We start from the raw sequence: 13,733 nt of genomic DNA on the forward strand, positions 1-13,733 counted from the left end.
TGATCAAATAATTACTAAGGCATCAAAGTGTGTTAGACATAACATCACATTAGTGCGAGTGAACTGGCTTGCAATTATCAAGAAGACGACGTGACTCGTCCAATTGACTTAATTTGTGCTCGAATTGTCATATCTACCCATCAATTTAGAAGCATCTTTAAAAAGTGAATAAAAAATAAAGGAATTTATAGATGAAAGTAATGTTTATAAGTTTAGTTTTTTTTTTTTTTAATGATTATCAAAGATGATGTAAGTATTATGACATGTAAATTGATCACCACCCGTTTAAAAAAAAAAAGTTGTATAACTAAAACATGCAACTTTTGAAGGACCATATCAGAATCTTTTAGTTTTAATCAATCAAGACAAATAAAAGAATGGTATAATTGAAAGAGAAATTGCGCAGAATGGCTAAAACGAGATGTCCATTTGAAAATATAACCAATTTTTTAATTTTATGATTTATGGCCAGAATGTTATATGTAGGAACCCTCAATCAAATAGTTATATCTTCATGTATTTTTGGCAAATCTACACGTGGAAGATCGTTTATCTTTCTTCGTTAAATTTGTTTTTGATTTAGAAAACCAAACTCTTCATCTTCCCTTTTTTGTTCAAAACCATTTCTCTTCTCAATTAAATGGAAAAACAACGAGAACCAATCTTTTCTTCTCCCAATTTCAAGTTATCAACTATTTAACTCAACTATCAAATATTCTCTTCGAGCTCCTTCTCCAACAATAAGGTTTCTTTTTCGAACTTTTTCTATAGTTCAAAAAATAGTTTTTTCTTTTAATCCATGAATCCAAATGTTCCAATTTAGAACGAATTCGATTCGGTAACATAAATCATCTTATACATGAAATTTGTGGGTCAAACTCATGATTTGACTCATTTTCCATTTGTTTCGATATGTATCGTAGTCCATTTTTTGTAATATTGGTGATGAGTTCTAAAAGGTTTGCGATATGGAGGTGTTTTAGAGGATTGAATGGGGGTATTGGAAGGATGGAGATGAAAGGTGGGGGTGGGAGGGTTTTCGATGGACATGAAAGGTTGGAGATGAAAGATTGGGGATATGGGAAGGTTTGCATTGAATATGGAAGTTTGAAGATGGAAGGTGGTTTATTGAAGGATTTCTCGTTGGAATATGGAAGGTTTATGTGGGGAGATGTGTTGGTTTTTGCAGGTATTAAATGCTATTATTGATTTCGTTGTTGTTTTGGGTTATATCCTATAATTATTGGATTAGAGTTTATTCATCCAAAGTACATTGTATCTGCATTTGTAGATTTTAATAATTTTTTAAAAACATGGATGAGATTTTTCTCCATTATCATTGTAGATTTGAGGAAGATTTTCGATGGTGTATTTTGAATATAAGCTATTTTCATAGCACAATATAACTCACTTTAGTTGTTTTTTTAGGTGTTAAAAGGTATTTTTTTTTGTTGTTACAAGGTATAAGATTAATATAGTCTAATTTAAATTGTCTTAGGTATTTTGTATTACTAAAAGAGTAATGAAAATTTTAGCTAATTTTAGTATAAGGTATTTGTGTGGCAAAACTATGAAGAGAAATCTAGCATTTTATAGTAGAACACATACGTGAAATGCTATGAATATGAAGTAAATGAATGAGGAAAATAAGACAAAACAAATACCCTCCTTATAAATACGAAAATAGATAATTAATAAAACATAGAGGGTTTGTTGGTTAATAAAGAAGTGGGGTGAGTGAGTATATGACATATGATGGAGATCCCAAATTAGGTTTTATTTTCATATACATAATATTTTTGTATTCCAAATTAGATATATACTTCTTTTGACACAATTTTTGAAACTTTTACCGTATCAAAGAATTTTATGTTAGGTAATATATTTGTTACTTTGTTGTTAATAACCATTCTTTTGCTTGTTTTTAGGAGTTGAATTTTCAAAGTTGGTTCACTACCAGAAATCACCAACATTCCTTAATTTGAGGGATTTGTTTGTTTTTATTTGAAATTTTAATTTGTTAGTATTTTAGCTAGATATTTTGTTGGGGTATTTTTGATATTTGATCAATTCTATTAAAAAATCTAAAACAATTGTTTGGCCATTTATTCAAAGAAAAAGTTTGATGGTCATTTTTTAAAAGGTCCATTAGATTTTGACCAGTTGTCCAAAGAACCCTAATTAAAACAGGTAAATAAGTTAATAAAATTTATGGAGGAAAGACGAATAGAGATTTAAGTTTAGAAAATAGGCATTTACGCATATCCCACATATTTATTATTTGTAAGAAGAGGTTTTAAAATAAAAAATTATCTTTGGGTCATATATTTCATAAATGTACTTAAATTTCAAAATTTTCATTCAACACTTCTAGAGATAATTTTAGAAAATCTTACAATTCTTTCTATTTTTTTTAATTTATGACTGATGAGATTTTCTTTTTCTTAATTGTAAGGGTGTTCTTTCATCTTCTTAATGAGATTTAGTTAACCATTGTACGGATGTTGAATGGTTTCAAATATTTGTTTTTTCTCTTTTATCTATATATACGAGACTCATTTCAAATATATACAATGGTAATTCAAATATATATGAGGTTATTTCAAATACATTTAGAAGAAGTATAAATTTATGGTTATATAATATGTACACCATATTTTAATTTTAGTCTCCTTTCAATTGAATTATATATTCTACATACTTTGTCATATATACACATGTATATTTAGTTATTTTACAGATATGTACCTCATATTATTTGCTACAAATTAGATCAAATTATTTTTTTAAAAAAAACTAATAGAATTTGTAGAGTTCAAATTCTTAAGTTAGTACTATGAAATAAGTTAGTGCTATGAATGTGTTAGTAATTTTTCCCCTACAATATATATACAAATATTCGATTGTATATGTGATATATATTGTAGGGAAAACTGTATGAATTTACAATTTACAATATACAGTCGCATATTATATATTAACTATATTTAAACAATAGTGGTAGATGATATTGCAGCCACAATAAATCCATATATATTTAAAATTGAAATTGAAAACAAAATGTACAAATACACCTAGATCAATTGTCCATCCATTTTCAACCTTAGACTAGATCGACCAGATATATATGAATTATTTCAAACAAATTCAGATATATATGAATTATTTGAAATAAACTTAGATACATATGGTTTATATATGAGTATGAAAAAAAAGAGAAGAAAATATTTAACTTTCTCACTCAGCCGCATGACCCCCATCTTCTTCTTTCACGCGAGCATATGCCTCCCCAGATCGTGAGAGAACCTAACGATGATGGCAACCTCCATCAATCACTATTCACCTGTAATTGACAACTGCACCACCATCATTCGAGCCTACGATCATGCTCTATCGCGAAGTCACATTGAACGACAACGTCAATTCCTCTCTTGGCAATCTCAAGCTTTGTCCATCGCCAACCGCTTGCAACTTGCATCATTGGAAAGAAGAAAAAGAGAGTGAGGAGGAAGAGAGGATTCAATTAGGAGAAAGAAGGAGAATGAATTAGGGGATTTCAACTATTTTTCCTTTTTTGAAAGAAACATTGATGGGCACATGGATACGCAAAACCCTAGGTAACTATTTTTAATTTTTTGTTTTATAAAAATCATGGATGAGGCCTTGATGGTAAATAGGCTCCATTATTAGTGAAAATTTATAGTCCATTGGGTTATATTTGAAATAAATTGAATATAGAAGACAATAGTATAATATAGACCTACAATTAAGACCTTCTATATAGAAATTCTTTGCAAAAAAAAAAAAAAAAAAAAAAAAAAAAAACAAAAAAAAAACAAAAAACAAAAAACAAAAATGAAGCCTAACCCACATATGAAAGATGTAAAATGTCGCAAATGCCCTTACTACTCATATGTACTCGATATACTTGATACACTATTATCTTCACTTGATATACTATTGATATATCTTGATACACTATTCTTAGGAAACTTAATGCTTTGATGTTTTTGTTGTATAAACTTGATACATTTGGCTGATATACTTGATAATGATGCACTTAACTAATAAAATTTTCGATAAATTAGTCAATCATGCACTCGTTTATAATGTTAATAAACTTAATACATTTGATTGATATACTTGATACTGATATACTTGATTGATATACTAGTGATAAACTTGATAATGATGCACTTTTTTGTAATACTGAAACACTTGACTTATATACTATGTTGAAATTTATGCCCTAAAGCCTCGTAGTTAATTTGTTATTTGATATAATAATTGATTATCTTAAATATGCAATAACGAACTATCCATTACGAGAAAAATCCAAGGTCATTTCATGAGACTTAAACAGTATATAGTGGACATACAAATGGATAATGTTCAAGTAATAACCTAAAGGGTCTATAGTGAAGGAACCTGTTTTATAGAGATATTTGAGTGGAAACGAATCGTACAAATTCCATTTTGATTTAAAAACTAAATTTACAGTAAACATACAAGATATGCATTCTATGTATAAATTATAGCATGCATGAAAAAAGAAAAGGATTCAAGAGATACTACCTTTGAAGAACTTTTCTTCTTGTAAATCCCTCAAACGCTTACGAACTAAAAAACAACAACAAACTCGAAGACCCTTTTCAAGAATTCTCGAACCAACAAGAGACACAACCACTAGGAGCCTTTGGTATTCTCAGGGTGAGAGTCAAGGAGTGGTGGACTCTGACTATTTTGGTTTGGAGGAGGAAGAAGATTGAGAATACAGAACGTTTCTATTCTTTAATCGTATAGTGCTCTACGTTAGTCTTGTGAGGAAGAAGAGAAACAAATTTCTTTTTTTTTTCTTTCTTTTGTCATAAAAAACCAATTAACCACCCACTAAGGTTGTTGTAGAGAAATTAGGAATTATTATCGGAAATAATAAAATTAATATAAATAAATATGATAACTAACTTATCATATCTTATTTATATTAAACTATATGTTATATCAAATATAACACATAACATATAGTTTTAATATTGTATCATATACAATATAAACTAAAGTTCCTTATCTCTATTTTATGGCAATTAATATAAATCATATTCATATTAAATTTAACAACTATGAATCACATTCATAGTAAATATATTTGAATCCCATTCAAATATTTATTTCCTCCAATTAAACTATAATGTATCAAATACATTATAACAATTATATCATATATACTTGAATCATATATAATTAAATTCCCTCTTATTAATTTGAACAATTCAAATTAACCCAAAAACTGATTCTCAACTAAATTCTTTTGAGCTACCAAAGGAACCTTATGGGCCTGTGAATAAATAATTAAACTCTTTAATTACATTATCCACCATCCGTTAACTGTTGGACACTCCACTAAAGACCGATAGTTGCACTCTTTACACTACAAATATATTTTTGTGTCCATTGGATATAATCAATTAACAGTACGATGACCCTTCACAAATTACTCATAAGTACATCTGGGCTAGAATACCGTTTTGCCCTTGTAGTTACATCTAACTCCTTAAGTACCACTGCTCCCTCTAATGAACAATAGATCATAGTCCCACTCTGACTAAACCCCTCTCAGGCCAAGAGAGGGTGTGGCGCCACATTGTCAAGACTCAGAATCAGCCCTTAAGGAAGTAATTTATCTATTTAACCCTACTTCGGGGAAGGAGTGAATTCCATCTTGTGTAGTTGTGTTCCCAACTCCCCAATCAGACGAATCCCCAAAATGGTAGGCTTGTTGAGTCGGCGATCTGGCCACTCTCACCAATACAAATCAAAGGACCGCCCTCATAGACAAGAGTTCACAAGTCACTCAGGATTAAGGTCATGTTACCTATGGTCAACTTGGTGAAATGAAAGTCTCTATTATGAACGGTGTTATATAATGAGACTAAACATTTCATGGTCCGGTCTTATACAAACTAAATCTAATTTAATATATATATTTAATTAATTAATAAACATCATATGTTTATTTGTCTCCACCTCTTAAAATTAACTAATTAATTTTTTATGAATCAAATTCGTAAGAATTTAATACTTGAATCCTATTCAAATATTTCTTTCTTAATTATAGATTAGGTCTATAATTAACCATAACATATTAATCCCATTAATATGTTATTCCATCAATTGATTTGAACAATTCAAATCATTCCTCTTTTTCTTTGGTGAGCTAACAAGGGGATCTTATGGATATACAGATCAGAAACTTCAATGATATGAGATTAATTAATTAAACTCTTTAATTAAATTAATCCATATTCATTAACTATTGGGCACTCTGCTAAAGACCGATAGCTGCACTCTTCACACTATAAATATATTTATGTGTTCACGGATACAACCAATAACAACAATTAGTCCTTCATGAGTGTCCATAACACCAACTGGGTCAAATTACCATTTTACCCTGGAGTTACATTTGTATCCCTAAGTACCAGTGTTCCTATAATGAACAACCCGTTTATGGTCCAACCAATAAACAGAACCCCTCTCGAGCCAATGAGAGGGTAGGGCTTTTTGTTCAAGTCTCGGAGACACCACTAAAGGGGACACTCGTCTACTTACCCTGAAGTCGAGAATGAGCAAATTTCATCTTGTACTATTATGTTCCAACTTTTCACTCGGTCTTGTCCCTAAAATGGTAGGCTTATTGAATCGGAAAATTGGCCACTTTCCCCCATACAAATCAAAGAACAATCCCTCATGAATAGGAGTTCATAATACACTGAGGATTAACATTAAGTTGCCTAGGTCATTCAATTGAAATAGGAATCAAACTAGTTAATGGTGTTACATTTAGTGGTTACTATTTTGCCGTCCGATCTTATGCAAACTCATTGCATAGGATGCCCCAACTCGTGTGTCACCTACATGAACACGTTGGATCATTGCGTTTGTATTAAATACAAAGTGAGTCGTATCCATAGTGTCACTAGGATAAGGTACCCAACCTTATCCCTATTGAAGGAATCGGTGAAGGTCCATTGCGGAAGCGGGGATCAGTCCCAAATTCCAACTTTTATAGAGCAACGAATTTTATAGAATAAACAGAACAATTATGCATACAATCAAAATTTACAGCATGCCAAAATTAAAAGTGAAAAGGAAAAATTAGGGTTTGAAGAAAACCCTTACCTTTAAAAAACCTTTTCTTCTCGTGTATCCTCTTCTCCAAAATATCACGAACAAATCCAAATGGCCACCACCAAAAGTGTTCCCTCTGCATTCTCTAGGATGAGAATCCAAGGAGTTGTATGGGCTCTTGGAATTTTGGGAGAGAGGAAGATTGAGAGGAAGATTGAGATGAATTGAGAGGGGAGTGTTCTTTCTGGGAGATTTCTATGTTCAATTTTTTACATAGAGAGTTTTTTGTATCTTCTTCCACAGAATTTGTGAAGATCAATAAAAACCCATAACACCACACTTACACGTAGTGAATTGAGAGAGGTTAAGGGAGGGAAGTTATTTCCCTCCCATTAATTCAAAAATAAACATAAAAATAAAAAATTATTTTAAATTTAAATAAGACTATTATATATATATATAAATATATATATATATATATATATATATATATGTAACTATAGGTTACATGATATAAAACATATAACCTATAGTTTAATATTGTATCAATACATTATATTAATCATATCATATATAATTAAATTAAATTAATTATATCACATATAATTAATTCCCTCAAATAATTTGAACAATTCAAATTAATTCAAAATTGATTCTTATTTAATTCTTATTGAGCTACAGAGGAGACCTCATGGACCTATCGCTTGAAGCTCAAATGGTACTTGAATAATTAATTAATTAAACTCCTTTAATTAAATTATTCAACATCCATTAACTATTGGGCATTCCACTAAAGACCGACAACTGAACTCTTTGCACTACAAATATATTTCTGTGTCCATTGGATATAACCAGTCAACAGTACGATGACCCTTCACAAATTGCTCATAAGTACAGTTGAGCCAAAATTACCGTTTTACCTCTATAGTTACATCTAACTCCTTAAGTACCACTGATCCCTCCAATGAACAATAAGTCACAGTCCAACCATGACAAAACCCTTCTCGGGCCAAGAGAAGGTGTGACACCACATTGTTCAAGCCTCGGAATCAGCCCTTAAGGGAGCAATTTATTTACTTACCCCGACGTTAGAAAAGGAGTGTATTCTGTCTTATGTAGCTGTGTTCCTAGCTTCCCAATCAGACGAATCTCTAAGATGGTAGGCTTATTGAGTCGGCGAACTGGCCACTCTCACCCATACAAATCAAAGGACCGTCTTCATAGGCAAGAGTTTACAACTCACTTAGGATTCATGTCATGTTATCTATGGTCATCTTGGTGAAATGTAAGTTCTATTATGAACGATGTTATATAATGAGACTAGTTATTTCATGGTCCAGTCTTATACAAATTCATTTGTATAGAATACTCTTGCTCACATGTCTCCACATGAATGATCCGGATCAAATCATTTGTAGCACTTTACAACAATTGTAACATCTACAAAACGAGCTGTATTCGTAGTACACCAGGATAAGGTATCTAGCCTTATCCATCTACTACAGACCATTTAGGTTATCACTTAAACATGATCAATCTGTATGTCTCTACATACATGTTTGAGCTACAGATGATAACCTTGGATGTTAGTTTATTGGTTTGTGGGTTTAATGCTACTAAATGTCATATAAAATATCTCATATTTTATTAAACAAATAAAATGTTTGTACAATACAATTACAAACTATAGGACCTACGAGATTTAGGGCATCAACCCCAACACTATAGACCCTTTAGGCTGTTTCTAGAACATTGATCTCTATATGTCTCCACATATAATTCAAGACTCATAAGACAACCTTGGATGTTAGTTTATTGAATTTAGGGTTATTAAGACAAAATAGAATACAACAAAATCAATAACATTTATTGAATTAACATCGACAACTCTTTATTGATGATGATCAAGTGATAACATTTACTATCTACGAGTTTTAGGGCATAAAACCCAACAATAGTTTTATTATATCATATGTAATATAACCTATAGTTTGATATTCTCTCATTTAACCTATAATATTTAATATGAATCAGATTCATATTAAATTTAGCTTATAGTATTTATATAAATTACATTCATATAATTAATATTCGAATCATATTCAACTATTAATTTCCTCTCAAATAAGACTTTATATTATAATGTATCAAATAAATTATATTAATTGTATCATATATAATTAATTATTTATATCATATATAATTAATTTCCTTAATTAATTGAACAATTCAAATTAATCCAAAATTCATTCAATTCTCATTAATCCTAGTTGAGCTACCGAGGGGACTTTATGGACTTATAAATTGAAATTCCAATGGTACTTGATAATTAATTAAACTCTTTAATTAAATTAATCAACTTCCATTAACTGTCTATCACTCCACTAAAGACCGACAACTACATTCTTCATACTATAGATATATTTTTGTGTCCATTGATATAACCAATCAACGGTGCGTTGACCCTTCACAAATTGCTTGTAAGTATAGTTAGGCCAAAATTATTGTTTTTCCCTTATAGTTACATCTAACTGCTTAAGTACCACTGATCCCTCTAATGAATAATAAGTCACTGTCCAACTATGACCAAACCCCTCTTCGACCAGGAGAATGTGTGGCGCCAAATTGTTTAAGGCCCGAAAGCAACCCTTAAGGGAGAAATTTCTCTACTTTCCCTAATAATAGGGAGTGAGTGAATTTCTTATTGTGACATTCCCTATTTTGAAGTTGTGTTCCCAGCTCCCTAATCAGACGAATCCCCAAAATATAAGGCATATTGAGTAAAAAATACTGGTCACTCTCATCTATGCAAATCAAAGGACCGCCGTCATAGGCAAGAGTTTATGACTTACTCATGATCTAGGTCATGTCACCTATGGTCATCCTGGTGAAATGTAAGTCTTTATTATGAAAAGTGTTATATAATGAGATTAGTTATTTCATGGTCCGGTCGTATACAAACTCCTTTGTATAGAATACTCTTATTCACATGTCTTCACACGAATAATCAGGATCAGATCATTTGTAGCACTTTACAATAATTGTAACAACTACAAAGTGGGCCGTAATCGTAGTGTCACAAGGATAAGGTACCCAACCTTATTCATCTACTACAAACTGTTTAGGTTATCACTTAAACATGATCCATATGTATATCTCCACATACATGTTTAAGTTACAGAAGATAACCTTGGATCTTAGTTTATTGGTTTTGTGGGTTAATGCTACTAAATGTAAAATAAAAGCCTTAGATTTTATTAGATAAATAAATTATTTGTACAGTACAATTACAAACTACAAGACCCATGAGATTTAGGGTATCAACCCCAATAATGTGTTTACTATGCTATTTTTATAGGTATTGAGCAACTAGGAGGTAGAACAAACCTCTGGAGTCCAAATAAGACAAAAACAAACCAAAACGAAGCTTCATAGCATCAACCGTGAAGAAAGGGTGAGAATTACCAAAATGCCCTTGGGAGCGTCACAACCCTGTACTTACCCTTTGCCTTACCCTTGAAGGTAGTAGCTGATGATCCACACGGTGTTGCAATACTTTAGAAGTTGATGGACATGGAAGTTGCGTGTGCGTCTGGCAAAGTGAGTAGCGTAACATCAACATAGCTACGCTTGAGGGCTACACTTCGATAGCAACGTTACAATGCTCCCCTTAGCATAGCTACACTCTGCTCTTAGTATAAATGAAAACTTGCTTTAGGTCATTCCATGCTCGATTTGACAGCCACCAACTTCATTCTCTCTGCATTTTTCCTTCCTAAACCTAAATTCCTTTAATTCTTCATTTATTTTGATTTTTAGACCATCATGGCACATGAGTGGCTAAGGTAAGTGCTTCTAGTTTAGGGATAGGTTTAAATTCATTTGATTTAGTTATGAAGACTTGAATTTAATGCTTTGTTGTTGTAATTCTCTGAATTCTTGACGAGTTTTATTATCTATGCTTGAATATATTGTGGCTTGATCACCCATAACGTTTTCTTTACTTTGCTATGAGAAAAATAAATCTATATGTTTATCTCCATTAAGGCACAAATTAGAGCATGCTTGTGATTAATTTGTAGATTATTTAGGATAATGCAATTGTTTCATTGCATGACTAATTATTCAAGAATCATATCATTAGTAATTTGAGGTCTTTCCCGGTTGCTAATGACCTTGGCTAGATTACCTAGGCTTACTATGGTATTTTAATTAATTTTACCTCTAATGGAACTAGTTAATTAAGCATCTAGACTAAGAAATTGCATGATTAATTATTCAAGAATCATATTGTTGGTTTTGATTGTAAGTCTAGCCAACGAGCCAAGAGTAGAATTGAGCATGCAGTGATCTTTAAAGTTTCAGTGAACAACCAACTGAATAAATGAATATCGAACTCCCAAAGCTAGACTTTAAATCAAATCAAGACATCACATTTAATTACATTTTTAAGTTCATGCTTTTAAATTCAAATGCAAAGCATACTACTCACAAATCCCCTCCCCCCGTTACCTCTCAAATTCATAAATTGGTCAATTCATCTCAGATTCTTCGTAGAGACGACCCGGTCTTGCCATTTCTCCTACGTTGTAGTGTAGGTAGTAAAGATTGGTGTTTATAAAAATTATTTGATTTGTTAGGGGTTTTCTTGCAATGGCAAATTCTCCAACGATCGAATTGAATGCTCTGAAAGTTAACTGACATGGGAGTCACACACGTGCGTACCTGTCAAAATGAGCAGCGTAACATCAGCATCGTTGCGCTTGAGGGCTACACTTCGATAGTAGTGTTGCAATGCTCTCCTGGGCATTTTGGTCATTTTTCATCCTTTCTTCATAGTTGATACTACAGAGCTCTGTTTGCTTCATTTTTGTCCCCTTTTGACTCCGGAGGTTGGTTTTACCTCATAGTTTCTCAATACCTACAAAATAGCATAATAAGCACATAAAATTCATGAATAGCCTGAAGCTAGGAAAAATAGCACTTTTATGGTGTTATCAAATATCTCAAACTTAATTCTTGCTTGTCTCGAGCAAGGAAGAAATACACACATTATGCACAAAAATATGCTTGCTTAATTGCCGACTCGTTACTCTTGTTTTAATAGTCTAACAAGATCATGCATGCATACAACAATGTAATCCAAAAACAAACAGTCAAATGAGGCAAGTTTAAGAAAGCTTCTTCAAATCTATTCATGCATAAGTGAGTTCAAAGCCCTCCTACCTAAGCCTAAGCAAAACGCGGAATGATTTATACTCAATTTGTTTTCCCTCTACTTTTGTTTAAAATGTTAAAAATTAAACTTCATAGACTCCAAAGTGGCAATAATATGCAAAAAGAAAAAAACAACCTCATTTCTTGTTATCCATTTTATTTTCTAAGCAAATGGAGAGTAGACCTTTTCCAGAGAATCTGCTTTCGTTTTGGCTTGCCCACACAGATTACGTGAAAGACATCCGACTACGAGTCGAGTTTCTTTAAAGGTACCTAAGTTACCCATTTCTCGGGAACACTTTAACTCAGAGGGAAACTACGAGTGTCATAGTCGCCCCAGGTTAATCATGCCCCTAGGAAAGCGGAGTAAACCTCTCTCTATTAACTTTATATATATATATATATATACTTTCCTTTTTCTTTTACCCCTTTTTTTTATTCTTATTTAGATAAATGAGAAAATCAGTTGGTTTGTTTCCTTATGCATGTATTACTAAGTTGAAGTTTGGGATAGTCTAATTATATTCCTAAGACCTTTCGGGAAGACAACAAAAATTTAAGCCCCATAAAGCAACTCTAAGCATGCAAGATATAGGATAGACAGACAAAGAACATCAACATGCATGAGAAACATAAGAATTTTTTTTTAAAAAGACTAAAAAGTCATGCTTATTTTCTTCCCACATCATCTCAAACATGCAAGATCCCAATGAGTGTATTATCAATAGTCATAATAATGGGCACAAGCAACAAAACTAACAAGCAATAAAATCACATAAGTCTAAACCCAGATGCTCAAAAACTGCCATATATGCTTCAACACAAAGCAAGCGATATTTAGGATTGCTGGAAAAGTGAAGAGGGTCTTCAAAGGTGAGTTCTTTCTTCTTCCCTCTAGTTTTTATTTAGAGCATGCTTAGGCTACTATTTTATGCATTGTGAATGTTGTGTTCTATTTTTATTTTTTTTTGTGCTATAAAATTCTAAAACAAAAATCAAAAGTAAAGAGATCACTTGCTTCCGCTGCGAGATTCAATCCCTTCGTACTACTAATACACTTGATTGATATATCACTGATAAACTTAATAATGATGCATTTGACTGAAATGATCCTTGAAATTTCCCTTCAAAACAAATATGTCAACGTCAATAGAAATGAAGCCCTTCCTAATCTTTATTATTTAGCAGCTCATAATGAAGAAATTAAGCTTAATCTCTATATAATATGATTATCATGATATATTTAGTATAGAGTTTTCAAAAACTATTCCGCAAAACTAGGATTATAAACAGCCTTTGGGTTTTAGTTACAATGATTAAATTAATCGAATTCAACTAATGATTCATTGTAGCTTATTCTGTACGTGGGCAACTTGCCTGTGTAACGT

Source organism: Benincasa hispida, chromosome 6 (genome assembly GCF_027475165.1).
Source record: "Benincasa hispida cultivar pf3 chromosome 6, pf3_genome.v1.1, whole genome shotgun sequence".
Lineage (NCBI taxonomy): Eukaryota > Viridiplantae > Streptophyta > Magnoliopsida > Cucurbitales > Cucurbitaceae > Benincasa > Benincasa hispida.